We start from the raw sequence: 15681 nt of genomic DNA, 5'->3' as shown, positions 1-15681 counted from the left end.
ATTTCAAGGAATGAAATAATACTTAAAATAAAGACCACTCACATCAGAAGATAGTCACATTATATGAATTATCAGCCATGATATAATTCTCTATAAAGACGATTAGGCCCAAAGGTACCCTCTGGTCAATAATATAACTTACAGATACACTCCTGTTACAAGAGCCAAATGAGCTACCACTTTTGAAACCAGCAGTTTCTAATCTGTACTATGTCTTCATAACCATATAATGAAAGGATGGAACTGATTTCTAAGATCCATTCCACCTTTAAAATCTGAATTACAGGGTTTATCTTTGAACAAGGGCAAAATATTTTTAATAAAAATGCTTTGAGCCTTCCAGGTGAAATGCTATTCTACCACTCAGCCCATGTACTTCTGCCTACTTAAAGGCTGCTGCAAATTATAAACATCATCCAAATCTCATTTTACAACAATACTGAATAACTGCTGTTAACAACAAGGAGAGTTAACATCGTATATGCACAGATTAAAAATTTAAGTTCACTGAAAAAAACTGGTTACCAATTTACAGACTTCACAAAACTACTACATCACTGTATCTCAAGGTTTATTAAAAAATCTAACGAAGACAAATACTTTCTTTTGAAAATTTAACAATTCCTCTTTACAATTCAGTAGTTCTCCAATTTAAAATTTTTAGACTTAAACCAGGCATATTAGAACACGAATATATTCTATGTGCATATATATTTTAAAGCATATTTCACTTTGATGTATAAACTGTCAAGATTCTACATTCATTTTCTTTTATTTAGAGAATATTTTTTAAAATAGTAGTCTACACTTTTACTTAAATAACATACGTTGATTTAAATAAAATTTGCTATTGAAACCTTTTGCCTCAATTGTTGTATAAAGGCAGAAAGGACACTTTTCTTACTTCCTTTAAGATGGAATTCAAAATAATCCCAAACTGAATGAAATTTAACTGTTTTTCCAAAGGATACTTTGATCTGACTTGAACCAGCATTCTCAATCAAAACCAAGATAAGATTCCCAATTATTATTTAAACTCTTTTCTCCCTAGATCCAAAGGTCTTTATAATCCTCTTCCTAATTAATATTTCCCACAATGTATCCTCGGACCACTAGTTTCAAGAAGAAAAGAAAAAAGGCATTCCTCTTCCAAGTGATTTCAGAAAATGCTCAGTTAAACCAAGTGAGTGTTCTTGACTGCAGATCCTAGATATGTAACATACCAACATATATCACAAAACAAATTCACTGAACAAGTACACAGCACTTCTCTGACTACAGAACTCTTCCATCTCAGATTACCGCAGGAGACTAGTATTACAAGGGACAGAGTTCACACTTTCCTGAAGTCTCTATCAATCCATAGTTAAATTAGTAGATCTTCACTCTCTCCCCTCCAACCTAAGAGTACAATCTTTCAAGCCATTGGAGCAAAAGCAAATACAGAGGATGATGAAATGCAGGCATAAGGCAGACCCACTACACATACGGTAGCAACTCACCTTTAGTACAGAGCTTAGACTCACCATTCTAGAAATCACACTCACTAATCCAAATATACTTCTTCCTCCGTGCACCTAAACCCAACACAATCACCAACAGATACATACAAAAAAGAACTAAAACAAAAAGTATCATAATAAACAGTTAAGTAAATCCAAATATACTAGTAAAGCAGAACAGAAAGCCAAAGTAGGTAGGCAGAGATTAAAAAAAAAAAAGTGAAACAGCAAAATACTGGGAGTGGTAAGTCAAGAAAAAGAAAATCTGAAAACACGCAGCAGTCTATTACATTAACATATACTAAACAGAAATATGGAGGCAGATGAAGAGAAAAAAAAAAGTAAGATATAAAAAGGGAAAAATTTAAATGGGTCTCCCATTATCAACAGAACTGAATCTAAAATCCAGGCTTTTAAAGCTTTCTACAATAAGGAATTTTTCTTTCTTTCGCCTACTTGCAACGTTCTCACATTCAAGGATAGTGTTCCCTGTTTCTAGAACACTACTCTCTTTCCTTTTCTCCACTTCAATTCTATCTGTCCATCAAGAGCCAGGTGAAATTTTACCTCTTTTCCTGCAACATTCCACAACCTACCCAGCCTGAAGTGACTTCATCTTTAGTCCTGTCCTGTTTATACTACTTTGTTACTTTTATTTCATGCAATCTACACTACTACTCAGACAACTTGAAGGTGTGGAATGAATATGTAGCTTTGCTGTATTCTTCATAACATCACACACATAGTATACACTAAAATATTTGCAAAAAGAATAAAAAATTTCAAATAAATACGTTGTCATTAAAAACTAATATGTGAAATATGCAACTCTGATATTACTAAAAAATTACATGTCACATAATAGCAACAACTATCTACTGGAGTGAAGCATAAAATGCTGATTTCCAATTAGCACATTACAAAAATGAAAGAGCTCACTATTCAGAGGGCCCAGTTACAAAATTTAATGACTTTATAAACAGTAAGTAATAAACTTTTGAAACGACTGGTATTATCATCACCCAAGCTTCCTGAAAGCAAAATACGGCCAATAGACAAGAGTCAGAAAATTATCACACACCTCTAGAGGATGAACTGTGTTAGCAAATGAATTATATTATCAAAGATATTAAAATGGCAGAAGAAAATGTTCCTGATATAGTTTATTAAACACACACACACAAAGATAGTATTAGACCAGGATCACAATTCTGCCATATCCATAAATAGAGGGGGCGTGGGGGGAAAGACTAGAAGTAAACTCACCAAAATGCTGAGTCATTATCACCGAACTATGGGTGATTTTCATTTTTCAATTGATGTATTTTAGTTTCTTCTGTGAGATGAAGAGTACTTGTTATGATAAGAATAAATGTCTAGTTCCTTTTACCACCACATTTTTATGATTAGTAGGAGGAAGATATTTGAGTCTCAAAAACTCTCGAACGACTATAAGAAACAATCTTAAAAATGTACACACAAAATTGGTCATTCCTAACTTGCACTGAAAAATCGTAATTCACATTACGTTTCAAAGACAATATGCTATGATACCTCTCTGCCCTCATCACCTTTCCGAGGATTCAGAGACCACAGACCACACTACTGTGAAAGGTGAACTGAGAATGTCTGCATCTTTAATTCCCTATGTTTTAGTTATAACAAAAAAGAGAAAAAGAATAGTTTGGGGATAAAAGGCAAAACGCAAGTTATTATCAGTTCTACAAAGTACCACAGTAGATTTCTTCTTCTCTGGTCCTCCACATATAAACAAAGAAGACATATATATTCTTCTCTCATGTCTGAGTTCAACTCCAAGTGATAGAAGGAAAAACAGTATTTTTCAACTGACTTGGCAATTTTTAAAAAGCTCAATATATCAACTAGAAAATTTTAATTTAAATGCATTAATTATTAACAAAATACATACTTCCAGATCATATCTAAGAAGGAACTTAATATTTCTTTAACAATTGCAAAGCATACACTAACGCAAAAATATAATATTTACCTAACCAAGAAAAACTGACAAGGAATGTTATAAACTATAATAAAGTGAGATAAGATTATCTTTTTATTGCTGATAATTTTTATTACTATAATAAAACTATAATCTCCAAAAGAACTTTCTCTTTATGTAACATATAACAGTAAACTATGGAACATATTTTTTTTCTGACTTAATAAGCAGAAATCAATTGCCTGGTTAAAGACTTTAGAACTGCAAAAATAATACACAAATAGAATACCTTTAAACAAACTTGACTCAGTCTCCTGCCAAAACAAACAAAAATCCTTCAAACAACCAAACTGTAAAGGCAGAAACTGTATTTCAGAAAATTGCCATAATCAATACAATGTCCTAAACCAGTCATACTTTACATAGTCAAAATACTAACATATGGTCTTTTAAAAAGATAAATTCTTAAAAGAAAAAAACTGATTTACATACACCCCAATATTAAATTCAGTAATTTGTATTTGTCATATTCCTGAGTTAACTATTCTCTTACAATTTAAAGGAGAAAAATTTCCTATTCTGGCAAGAGGCTTACTTCTCAATGTATTTTAATCACTAAACACTGTCTTTTGTGTACTAATATCTCCATCTGCTGGACCATAACTTTCTTACTATCAAAAGTTCTTAAGGACAAAAACTTTGCAGTAGAGATTTTGCAACTACTTAGAAATAAAATTTTAATACTTTTATTTCTACCTAGGGATTTTCTCTAACTCATAGGACTTTAAAATCTTAAAGAGCTATACTTATTCTTTTCCCAATATTATTCAGAAGAATTCACTAAATTAAAGCATTCTGCCTGCTATGTTCTCTTCTTTTCCTACCCTCCATGCTTAAGATATACAGAGCACTCGTCTGAACAGCACAACATTCTCCTTATAAGTCAGCTATCTTTCTGGATCATATCTCCATAAAACACACACACTCACTAACCCAATTTTAAACTATATTTTCCTCCAATTTCTGCTGACATGGGGTAAAATCTAATAAAAACAGTATAACAACAAAAGAACTTAGCTAATAATTGATAATATCAAAGGGTCAAAAACAAGATTTGGTTAAAAAAAACACAGAATATGGCTAAAGAAAGAAGAAAATTATAATCAATTAGAAGAACGAGAGGTCATGATGTTATCTATAGTTCATAACTAAAATACACAAAATATATTAAAAATGGTTAAAATACACAAAATTTATTAAAAATGTATTAAAAACACATGAGTAGTTTTACTGTTATGAGCAATATTATTATTTTGAAGGTGTGTTATTTCTAATGTAAAGTAAATAAGTCATTCTGTTATTGTCAGAAACCATGTTATTTCAATGCAGGCAGACAAAGAAATGATTATAAAATTAAATATAATATTACAATTGAACTGAAAATACAAACACGAACCCATTAATTTAAAATCGAGAATCTGAATATATGTATGTATACGTATAACTGAATTGCTTTGCTGTCCAACTGAAACTAACATTGTAAATAGACTATACCTCAGTAAGAAATAAGATTCTTTTTAATTCAAAAAAAAAAAATACTGTCTATCTCTGTCCACAGAAAATGGCCAATGGCCTGGACATATGTAACCTCCACTTGACAGCAATCAATGTTTAGTGCCTAAACTCACATCTCTAACACCATTTCCACTGAAAAGAACCGCGGAGAAAGAGCTAATCATAGCTGTGGGGAAGGTGAGCTTGGGACATCAAACTGTCCCAAGAAAGCAAGGAAGATTTCAAAAGACAAGACAACCAGTTAGGTGGTTATCACAGGCCAAAACTGTGACAATTTACACATCAAGAAGAATATTAATTGCACTGAGTCTACGAAGATCCATGAGCCCATAATGATTATCATGAAAGAAAATTATTCCTTAATCACCATTTGAGGTAGCTGGCAAACCACCACTTTACTCTGAGAACCAACCAATAATTAATAAAAATAAGCATCTATCTGACCTTTCCATTAGGAACTTATTTTAGAACAGCAAGATATTCCCTACTGATGAGAGAAAGCTTCACCTTTTAAAGAATACTTCACAGTGGAAGGATCAGTCTACCACCACTCTAACCCAGACATCAATTTTAGGCACTAACAGTAGAACTAGAATTGTGCCCCGAGGGTGATGCAACATCAACTACATAGTATCACCTATGATGTCATACTTGAACCCACAGACCTAGCTTCCAAAGTATATACAGGAGTATATAAAGGAACAAACCCAGTGACAAGATAGTTTTATTACCATCATAAAAAAAGAGATGGTTCTACATTAAAAAGACTTAAAGTGGTAACAATCAGATTCAATGAATGGTCCTGAGTCAGATACTGATTTACACAACCCAGTTCAGTTATAAAGAATATTTTGGGACAACTACAAAGATCTGAATATGGATTGGTTACTACATCAAGTGTAGGATTAATCCATTTAGTTCAGTGTGAAGTCACTAGGTAGAAAAATGATAGCTTTTACAGAGATATGTATATACTTAGAGAATGCAAAAATGTCTCTAATTTACTTAAAATAATCAACATAAAAACAAATGCAATTAAATAAAAGTAAGTAAAATGGATGATTAGCATAGTATTAAAGTTCTCAGAAAGTCTTCATTATACTTGAAAACACATATAAATTTAACAATATTAGGTAAGTGAGGTTGGGCCAAAATTTTCTCCAAGTCAAACTTATTCAAGGATTCCTAAGATTCCCCCAAACCAAGAGTTTCTTCAATTCTCTTTAATTCACATAGTAATGAAAACTCAATTTTAAACAACCAAAAATCGGGCTAACAACTGGGTAAACAAATGAGCTCCCCACGTGTTCTCAATACTTCAATATGAATACAGTAACTTGTGGATAAAAAAATGTAATTTGTATGTATGTATGCTTATTTTCAGTCAAACACATTTTTTTTAAAATTCCAAAGAGTTTAAATCTAAAATACAGAAAGATCAAAATATATTTGTTAAATACTTTGAGAAAATGTAACTATTTAAAAAATTTTCCTAATCTCTTAACTCTTCACACTGCATCCAAATTCTACTCCCTTAAATCCATTTATAATACACACTCTTGTTTGTTTACCCCCAAAGAGTTCATTATGGCATCCCAATATAACCCAAGCTGTCAAACATTCCTTACAAAACTTATACTAAAATCTGAACTATTCATCCTAGCATTCAAGGCCCATCAAAGTATAGCCCTAACCTAGTCTGGCTCTTCTCTTAATTCTCACTACTTCTCTGTATGTGTTTGCCATTCCAAATAACTTCATTTAAACACACCCTGTGAAGCCTTTCAATCTCTCATCACTACTGTTTTGACAATACTGCACTTTCTCTTCTGCTGAAACATCCTCCACCCTCCCATTCACCTCATTAAATCCTACCAACTATAAATACCAACTCAGGTTCCACTTCTCAAAAAAACATTACAGGCACTTTAGCTCAAAGTGACTTCTTCTCTACTTTCAGAATGCTAGTAGTGAATGATTCTCCTGCACATAAAAACTAGCTATACGTATGTAAATAAATCTTTCTCCTTTTTTTCTTTTTTCTGTTGTTCTCTATGTTGCTTATCTGTCTATCCTATCAAAAACAATCTTAAAATGTTGACAGAAGTTAGAAGATGTTGCCTTAGAGTCTAAAAAGCTTTTATGCATACAATATTCTCCAGTCTCTTGAGTATCTTGATTTGAAGTTGGCAGGGCAGCTGATAATTCCATTTACAGATGAAGCAGCTCAGGTACAGAGAAGTTACATATCTTGCCCAAGATCACAGAACTAATTATAACTGAAAAGTCATGTTTGGATCCCAGGTCTAGTAGTCAAAGAATCTTACTACTTTGCAACATGGTCTCATTAGCATATGGACAGAAATACAAATTCATTTTGTGTATATCATACACAGATATACACACACATTACAGAGCCAACACCTGAATACCGGTCATAACAATGGTGATAGCAGCAACAACAGTAGAGGATTGGGGGCACATAATTTCAGAGTAATTTATATTTGACCTTGGTTTGAAATTTTTACCTCCTTTAAAAATTTATTTGTCTGCCATGTAACAACACCTCTGAGTGATACAATTACTATAGGATAGAAAGCAAGGTTTATACTTAATTCTTTTGCATATACTTGAAAGAAACAATGGATGCTCCAGATGTGGATTCAGGAATGGGATGCAGGGATCTGGTGCAGCTCCCATCTTCATTCAATTCACCTTCTAACTTTTGGCTGTCTTCAGAGTTGACCACCTATGCTTTTAACCACCCTAGGCTAATCTAAAACTGAAACAAGTATATATTGCTAACTTGCATCACCTAGCAATATTAAACCTCTACATTAAATCTTCCAGTCAGAAATGTTAAGTTGCCTCTTGAGTGGTTATTAAAAACAGTAATCATAATTATAAAAAGAGGAGCAACAATACTACTCACTAGGTTTATTTATACTATATTATTTTAAAAGCTAATGCTGTATCCTTTGGTTACTAAGAAGTTGAAGTGAGTAAGTTGAAAGCCTCTAAGAACACCTTTGCTCTCTTATTTTTAGCCCTTAAACTATCATAAAGATTTATCATTAAAAAAACAAATTCTAGGGGAGGGTACAGCTCAGTGGTAGAGGGTGTGCTTAGCATGCACAAGGTCCTGGGTTCAATCCCTAGTTACCCCCATTAAAAAAAAATCAAATCATATCAAATAAAAAAATTATAGCTCCAAAAACATGACCAGCATTTTGCTCAAGTCCAGCATACCACAGAATTAGCAAAACTCCCATTTGCTTTTCCTCATGTTCACAACCTGAGGCAACAACAGTGGATTTTCAGTACACGGACTTATTCTGGGTTTTTCTCTCTAGTTCCACTTAGGGAATGGCACATTCACCAAATAGACCACCTTGCCTTGTGATCTGGACTAGTCTCAATCTCTCCATACCTCGGTCTCTGCACTTACGAAATGAAGGCCTTATCCCTCAACTCTCAGGACCCTGGTAGCTCTAAAATCCCACAATCTTCTGGTATTACTTTAATATGTCTTACACTCAACCACTTCTAAGAAGAAATGTTTTGTATTTTTTCTAGTTTTCTTCATATATACATCTTTTCAAATACTCTGTAAAAGCACTGTGAGAGACCCTTTAAAATATTATGACACTGAGTTTCAAAAAGGTTTCAAATAAAAATTGCACATAAGTTTGCTTTTTACCAATGCCTTTTTATTCTCTTTAATTCAACAACTGTATGCATATAATGTTTACTTTTTCCTGAATTAAACTATTATATTAGCTTAGAAGCCAAGGATTCCGCCAATAATTTGTAACTGACAAGGCTATCATGCCCAGTCTTTAACAACTTCTCCTGCACTAAAGAAAGCCAAAAGCAAAGTGTTTAAGACACATTACTGCCTTTTCCACTGTTGATGTATAATCATTTCAATTCTGAGGCCAAGCAGATATTTCACTACTTTGAAAACTTTCTCCGCTCTGAACTTCACCACCCCTAGCACTCCCAAGGGTTTCAAGGCCAGCTCACATTCACTGTATGTCTCCTTCTACACACATGCATGCTTGCACACACATGCGCTATCCTTATTACCCTGGCCATACAGGACCATTTCATGGTTTTATCTATATTTTGATGTTTTTCTGACACTTCAATACTCTTGAAAAACCTCCAAACTGACAAATTCTGCTTTATCATAAGTAATGTGATAGAAATGTTATAGTAAATTGATTCATTTCACTAGCCTCAAAGTTTAGTTTAATAAAATAAATAGGCGAGAATCAATACACAAACAAAACTTTGTTTTGTTAGACTTGATAGGATTGCTGGGCTTTCAGACTAGAGTTTCCGCTTCAGGAAATTGAGGCAACGTTGCAAACATTAAGTACAGTCACTGACCTGTTAATTATAAGAATTCTGAATAAATCATTTATATTCTACAAGCTACCTGTTTGTTAAAAACTCTTGACAGATTTATTTTAAAATACTGTTAAAGCTAAAGCAGAAAAGTAAACCCCTTTTAAGAGGCTTAAGTTTCAATTAACTGAAAATTTCAGTTTATCAGTCTTCTAAATAATGGCACTACTTCAAATTAGCTTCAAGAAACACCTGTGTTTTTTTTAAAAACTGCTATTTGCGTTAAGTTACTGTAAAGGCCACATGTTTATACTCAGCTTTCCTCTACTTTAAAACCATCAAATAGCCCTTCTTTATTCCGAACAAATCAAAGCAGCAGTTAGGAACAAAGAACCTTTCCTATCTACTGCGCTTTGCACAGAGTACAAGACCTATATATCCACTAAATATTGACTTTTTGGTAACTGACTAGGGAAAAGTTAACCTACATAATTCCATAAACGCCAAAACTTTCCAAAGCCGAGATGAGCACTGATAGCTCTTCTCTGCTGTATATAGATAGATATACTTCATATATGGACTGGCTAGAAACTATTACTTAAATAAAGCAATTTTATCTTTCTAATTTTCATTCATACCAGTGGTAGTAAAGCAAACTTAAGATTAGGCTCGGGAGCAAGTACCACATAAAATATTGTAAGATTTCTAAAAAATATCATTTTTAAGGGAAAAAAATACATATACCTTTTTTCTAATTGCCCAAAACTATCAACAGTCATTATAAATATTTGTTTACTCCCACATTTTAGAGAAACTAAAAGTGAAAAAAGGATTTGAAGTGTGAAACTATTTATTAATTCAACAAACATCTGAGAGTGTACATGTGCCAGGCTGTGAGGTGGCCATCTTCAAAGAACAAATTCTAACAGGGAAGACAAACACGAAAAGAGATAGTAATATTACGTTAAGTATGAGGTTAACTACATACAGGGTAGTACCTCGCACATACTGGGGTTATATTTATAGTCAAATTTTGTAACACAGTCATACTGAAAAACTGTACTCACCCTGAAAAGTTTAATGCTATTTTTGCTTTCTGTTGAATGAAAATAAAGCTGTAAAAATCTTACCTGGACCAAACAATCTAGCTATTTTGAGCCCCAAAACTGAAATGCCAATTATGGAAAGGTATAAGCATTTTCCAAAAGTTTTCATTAAGAGAAAAATACATTATTGCATTTATAATTCATAATAAACTGTCAATGTCAAAAAAGGAGGGGTCAGAAGAAAATGAAGTCCTATCAGTGATGTAAATAAAAAATTGGTACATAATTCTAATTATCACTTCTTGACATGGGTCCACATGATATCCCTTCCGCTTGCCCTAAAATAGACCCTTGCATATCATCACAATAGGTGACATATCAATAGCAGAAAATTGCTTACTAGGCTCTTTAAAGTTATCAAAAACAAAACCTAACAATGGCATAGCATTTCCAACATCTCCCACAGAGTAAGGCAAGTTTTATTTATAACTGCATCATTAAAAATCAAAGAAATTGTATTAACAACACTGAATTTCTCAAGCAAATTAAAATGTGGTTCCAGTTAACAGATACACACTACAATACATATAAGAAATTAAAACTAAGGACTTACTGTATAGCACAGTAACTATATATTCAGTATCTTGTAATAGCCTATAATGAAAAAGAATCTGAAAAAAGTTTGTGTATGTGTGTATATATATGCACATCTGAATCACTACTATCCACCTGAAACTAACACGATATTGTAAGTCAACCAAACCTCAATTAAAAAATGTGGTTCTAGTCAGATTATGAAAAGTTGCCCCTGTAATGATACTGGTGTAATTCACTTAATATCAAAAAAAAAAAAGTCAAAAGAACAAAACAAAAACCTTACACTGAACTCAAAAAAACAGAGCAACTGAATCATAATCAATAAGAGAGGGGTACACTTCATGTCTTCTTTTGCTGAAATCTATCTCCCCTGAAAAGCAAACCAAAAACCATGTGTTCTTATGGAAAACTGATGCACTTCAAACAGCTTCAGGACAGTAACTAGTAGGGTGATAACAACAGAAACATAATGTGTACAAAGCGTTAAAAAAGTCAACTTACTTTGTTTTCACCCGATATTCTCAAAGTCTTTTAAGAAAAGGTGCTCATACTAGCGAATACACTAGTGAATGCAATTAACAGAGACCTATTTCTGTCAAATCAGTTGTTATATCCTAGGGAGTACAACTTTTACTACAAAACATGTAAACTAGGTAAAGTTAAAAAAAAAAAGGAATCACCCACATCATAGTATACACGTGTATTCTGAATACATATTCTGCCTATAGGAGTTAAGCTTCAAAAGTATAAAATAAATGTTGAATAAATGACCTGTTATACAAATTATTGTTTCTATGATACCTTATATACTTATATAGCTGGTGACACCTCCTGGGTGAGGAGAAAAAAGGATAATCGAAAGAACAACTGAATACAAATACTGGCTTCCTTCTTATTACTAATAATTCAAAAGAACTGCATACAAAAGCACAATCTTTGCTCCCAAAGAACAACTTAATTATTTCAACTTAAGAAAAGTCTTTTGTTGCAAATATTACTATCAACAATGCTTCTTCAGGGAGAAAAAAAAAAAACCCTAAATCTAAGAAACTTATATAGCAAGAGGCCTCGAAACACCAACAAATAACCCTATAATTTTTAAATGGAGTGAGGTTTCTCAAAAGAAAAAAATGAAGTGTAGAAATACTGAGGATATGATACATTCAATAATAAATGCAAATAAACATTAATGTGGGAAAATGTTAATTAGTAAAGCAACTTTTAATTTAAAATATTTTTTCCCCTCATTTTTAAGGGAGAAGGAGCAGAGTGAAAAAACAAATTGAGGTCAAAAAGAAAATTTTCACGCCCCGCCCCACAAAAAAGATCATGCAAAAATAAAAACAAATTTTTCAAATCAGTAATGCAGAATGTAACCTTTGCTAACTTTTTCTGAGCCACGTACTAATTTTCCAGTTATTCACAATAAAAAGATTCAGGCTAGCTTTCCTTCTAAACCATACTACACATGTTAATTTTCATATCTACCTAAAAAATGGGAACTTAAAATCTACTTTTAAAACCCCTAGATCTCCATTTCCCCCTGTTTGGGATTTTTAAGTCAAACTGATCTTATTTTTAAGCTTTCTCAATTCTAAACTATAATATTTATTAAAACAGAATTTGCATTCAAATACTGTTCCTGCTTAAGTTTTATTTTCACGACAAAGAAACGTTTCAAAAAACAAACAAGCCTCCTTGTAGTAACTATTCTTTCCCAGGGATGGTCCCAAGGGTTCAATGGAAAATTTCTCTCTAGGAGAGCAGCTTAAGACTTTAAAACCTCGGATTTATCTGTAATGGTCTCTATCATCAATGAAAAGTTCTCAAGTATCAGAATTATCACCTGAAGGTATGCCCCTATGACTGGTCCAACCAAGAATGCATTCACAACCTAAAAAAACAACCCCGTTGAAGATACTTGAAAAAAAGGCTGACAACCCTTCCCCCACCTCCCCAAAAAACAAAAAAGATTGTGCATACATAGTCCATATCAAAACACAGACTAAAGATTAACTTGGCATAAAATTAAAATGCTCAGTCTAAAGCATTAAGTTTCAATCGACCAAAAAAAAATCTAGCACACAGAAATCCCAAATTTGTAACCAGCCAAATAAGCTCTCAAACTGACCAGCAAAAATTTCTAAAAGCATTCTTTTTTAAAATATTTTAAAATAGAATTACTACTCATTCAAAACTTCTAAATATCAGAAAATAAATCTACTGTAACCAAGTCCAGTATCTTAACTTTATTAACCACTAAAGAAAATTTTAGTTTTATCTAAATTTATAAAGTATCTTCCACCTAATCACACGTACAAAGGAAACTAATTCCTAACCACAAACACAAGTCATGATAATTTTGTTTTGGACAATGAAGGGTCACAAAGAGGTATAGCACAACTTGTCAAATTTCAGAATTAAATCACCCAGGACAAAAAAAGTGAGGCACTCCAGAAACCAATATTTTTCTTAAGTCAAATTAAGTTTATAATAAGGCTAACAATTACAGGAAGCAGCTTATTCCACACTAAGGAATAGCCCCTTTTCCTGCATCTTTGTACTGGTCTGATAAAAAAAACAATTAACTTCCTAGTCATTATGCTGTCCATTTTAAACATCCTAGCTACCATACAGAAGCAATCTGTATACTAGGGAGTTAAAAAGGCTGAAACTGAAGATACACTAACACAAGAGATGGAGTAAGCCATATTAAAATGAAAAAAATACGTTATTTAGAATATACCATCCTCAACTAGTGGTCTCCAACATTTGAAACTCAAAACGATAAGTAATCCCAGGGAGAAACAAACCTTTGTTAGAAATATTGACATAACTGGAATTCTAGATTTAGAAGATTAAAAATGATCGAGCCAAACGTTAGGAACTTCTTAAAAGAGAACTCCAAATTACCATTTAACAGAGAACACACTCCAAATTATCATTCAGAGATTTTAGATCAACATAGAAGCACAAATGAGAAGCCTTTTAGAACTAATCAGAGAAACTCAAATTATTTACTTCAAATAGTACAAATGAGGTGAAAGTATGTCCAAACTTTTTTAATAGTCTCCTATGCTATTTGATTGATTTCAACACTTTAATACAAAGAATGCAATTTAACTTTAACCCTAATATTGTCAAAGCCTCTTTTCATTTTTGTGACTATAAACGATTCCTCCTACACAACTGTGCTTAAAAAAGAAAAGACCTTAACAAAAATTCTTACCAATACTACCAAAACTTTAACTTTACAAAAATATGCCAAGGAGAAAATTCTGCAACATGATATAATTGTTTCAGTAATTATAAAACAAACAATTTTCAAAGTTTGTAAATACATATACGAACACAAAATAACAAAGGAAATGACGTATAATTTAAGTTTCAACTAAATTTAACATAGATCAGGTTATTGAGTATGTTACACATTTTACGCCAAACATTTCTCCTGTTAAAAAAAAAATAACTGGCGCCCCTTAGCGCTCACATTTGGAAATACTCAATTTAAGAGTTCCAGCGATTTTTTTTTTTTTTGACATTCCAGAAAGTTTTCTGCCTCCACAATCTTTCAAATGCCAACACAAATAGGAAAAGCAGAACCCCTTAAAGGGACAGCTCAAATTTTCTCCGGAACAATTTGAAATTAACAAGACTTGCTGCTTCAACTGTGGAAAAATATCCATTTCAATATGGGCTACCGCTATATGTTTAACTTATGCGCGCAAAAACGAGTACGCAGTAATATCTAACAGTTTCATACTTTTAAAATTGTTTCTATGACTTTCATGACAACAAAAGCTCCTGGGATTCTTCTTTAACCATCTTTTACCACGGAGACATTTCCGGTCTTTTGTTCTTTCGTGACATTCCAACTCCCTAACCTTCAGATTCCTTTCCTCCAGATCTATTGAAAAATCTCTCAAAATTCTTGTGAAAAAATCTAAAATCCATTGTTCATCGCCATAAAATTAAGTTTTCAGTTTTCTTTCTTAACAGTCCTCCAGTGATGCTTCCAAAACAGGAAAAAGAAACTCCCTGCTACTCGATTTTCAAAATACACTTTTTTGTTCATATTTTTTCCCCAGGCGTCCACAGATAATGCACAGCTACCAGAAACGAATACTCCAAGTCACTGCTTCAAGACCTTGTTACAGTAATTCCAGAGTTGGCCAAAATTAATCTTGTCATTCTTCGCTCCCCGCGGCTTTTTTTTATTTTTTATTTTTTGCAAACTTTCACCCGTTTTTATTTTCGCCCTTCCACACGTCTTGATTTGCTGTCCTACAAACTAAGGCAGCGGCGTCCTCGGGAGAAAGCTCTCCGCCGAAGTTCTCTCAAACTCGGGATTACGTCTACAGCCGTCCTCGCGGTATTTCGTGTTCACCCCCCCCCCCCGCCCAGTGAAGTTAAACTCCCGAACAGTTCTCGCTTCCCCAAACAAAAGGACAAAAAGTGCTTTCCGCTGTCATTTTGTCCTCGCCTTTGGCTAAATCAGCATTACTTTCGGTCCGCTGTGGAGTTCCTTTCAATTAACAAGCCCCACGCTACTCCCCTCGAGTATTTACAAGCTACACAAACTCCAAAAAAGCAAAAGCCCCACTGGACCCTCCTCTTCGGGAACCACCGGCGTCCTCCGGGAGGCCCC

At 33.2% G+C, this 15681-nt stretch overlaps 1 protein-coding gene across 9 annotated transcripts in view; it reads right to left on the bottom strand.

The window, feature by feature from the left end:
- Positions 1–15681, bottom strand: part of QKI (QKI, KH domain containing RNA binding) — a 142562-nt gene that overhangs the window by 125749 nt on the left and 1132 nt on the right. For 2 of the 9 annotated variants that reach the window (XM_072966168.1, XM_072966167.1), the window contains exon 1: positions 5545–5578. The exons of 6 other annotated variants lie outside the window; for them this stretch is intronic. The gene's annotated coding sequence lies outside the window, so the exon portion shown is untranslated. Of the gene's footprint in view, positions 1–5544; positions 5625–15681 lie in introns of those variants that run through there. One more of the 9 variants, XM_072966166.1, reaches the window with a different exon arrangement.

This window comes from Vicugna pacos, chromosome 8 (assembly GCF_048564905.1).
Source record: "Vicugna pacos chromosome 8, VicPac4, whole genome shotgun sequence".
NCBI classification, from domain to species: domain Eukaryota; kingdom Metazoa; phylum Chordata; class Mammalia; order Artiodactyla; family Camelidae; genus Vicugna; species Vicugna pacos.
Note: the sequence above shows the minus strand (reverse complement) of the source record. Positions and strands in the feature narration are given on the sequence as shown.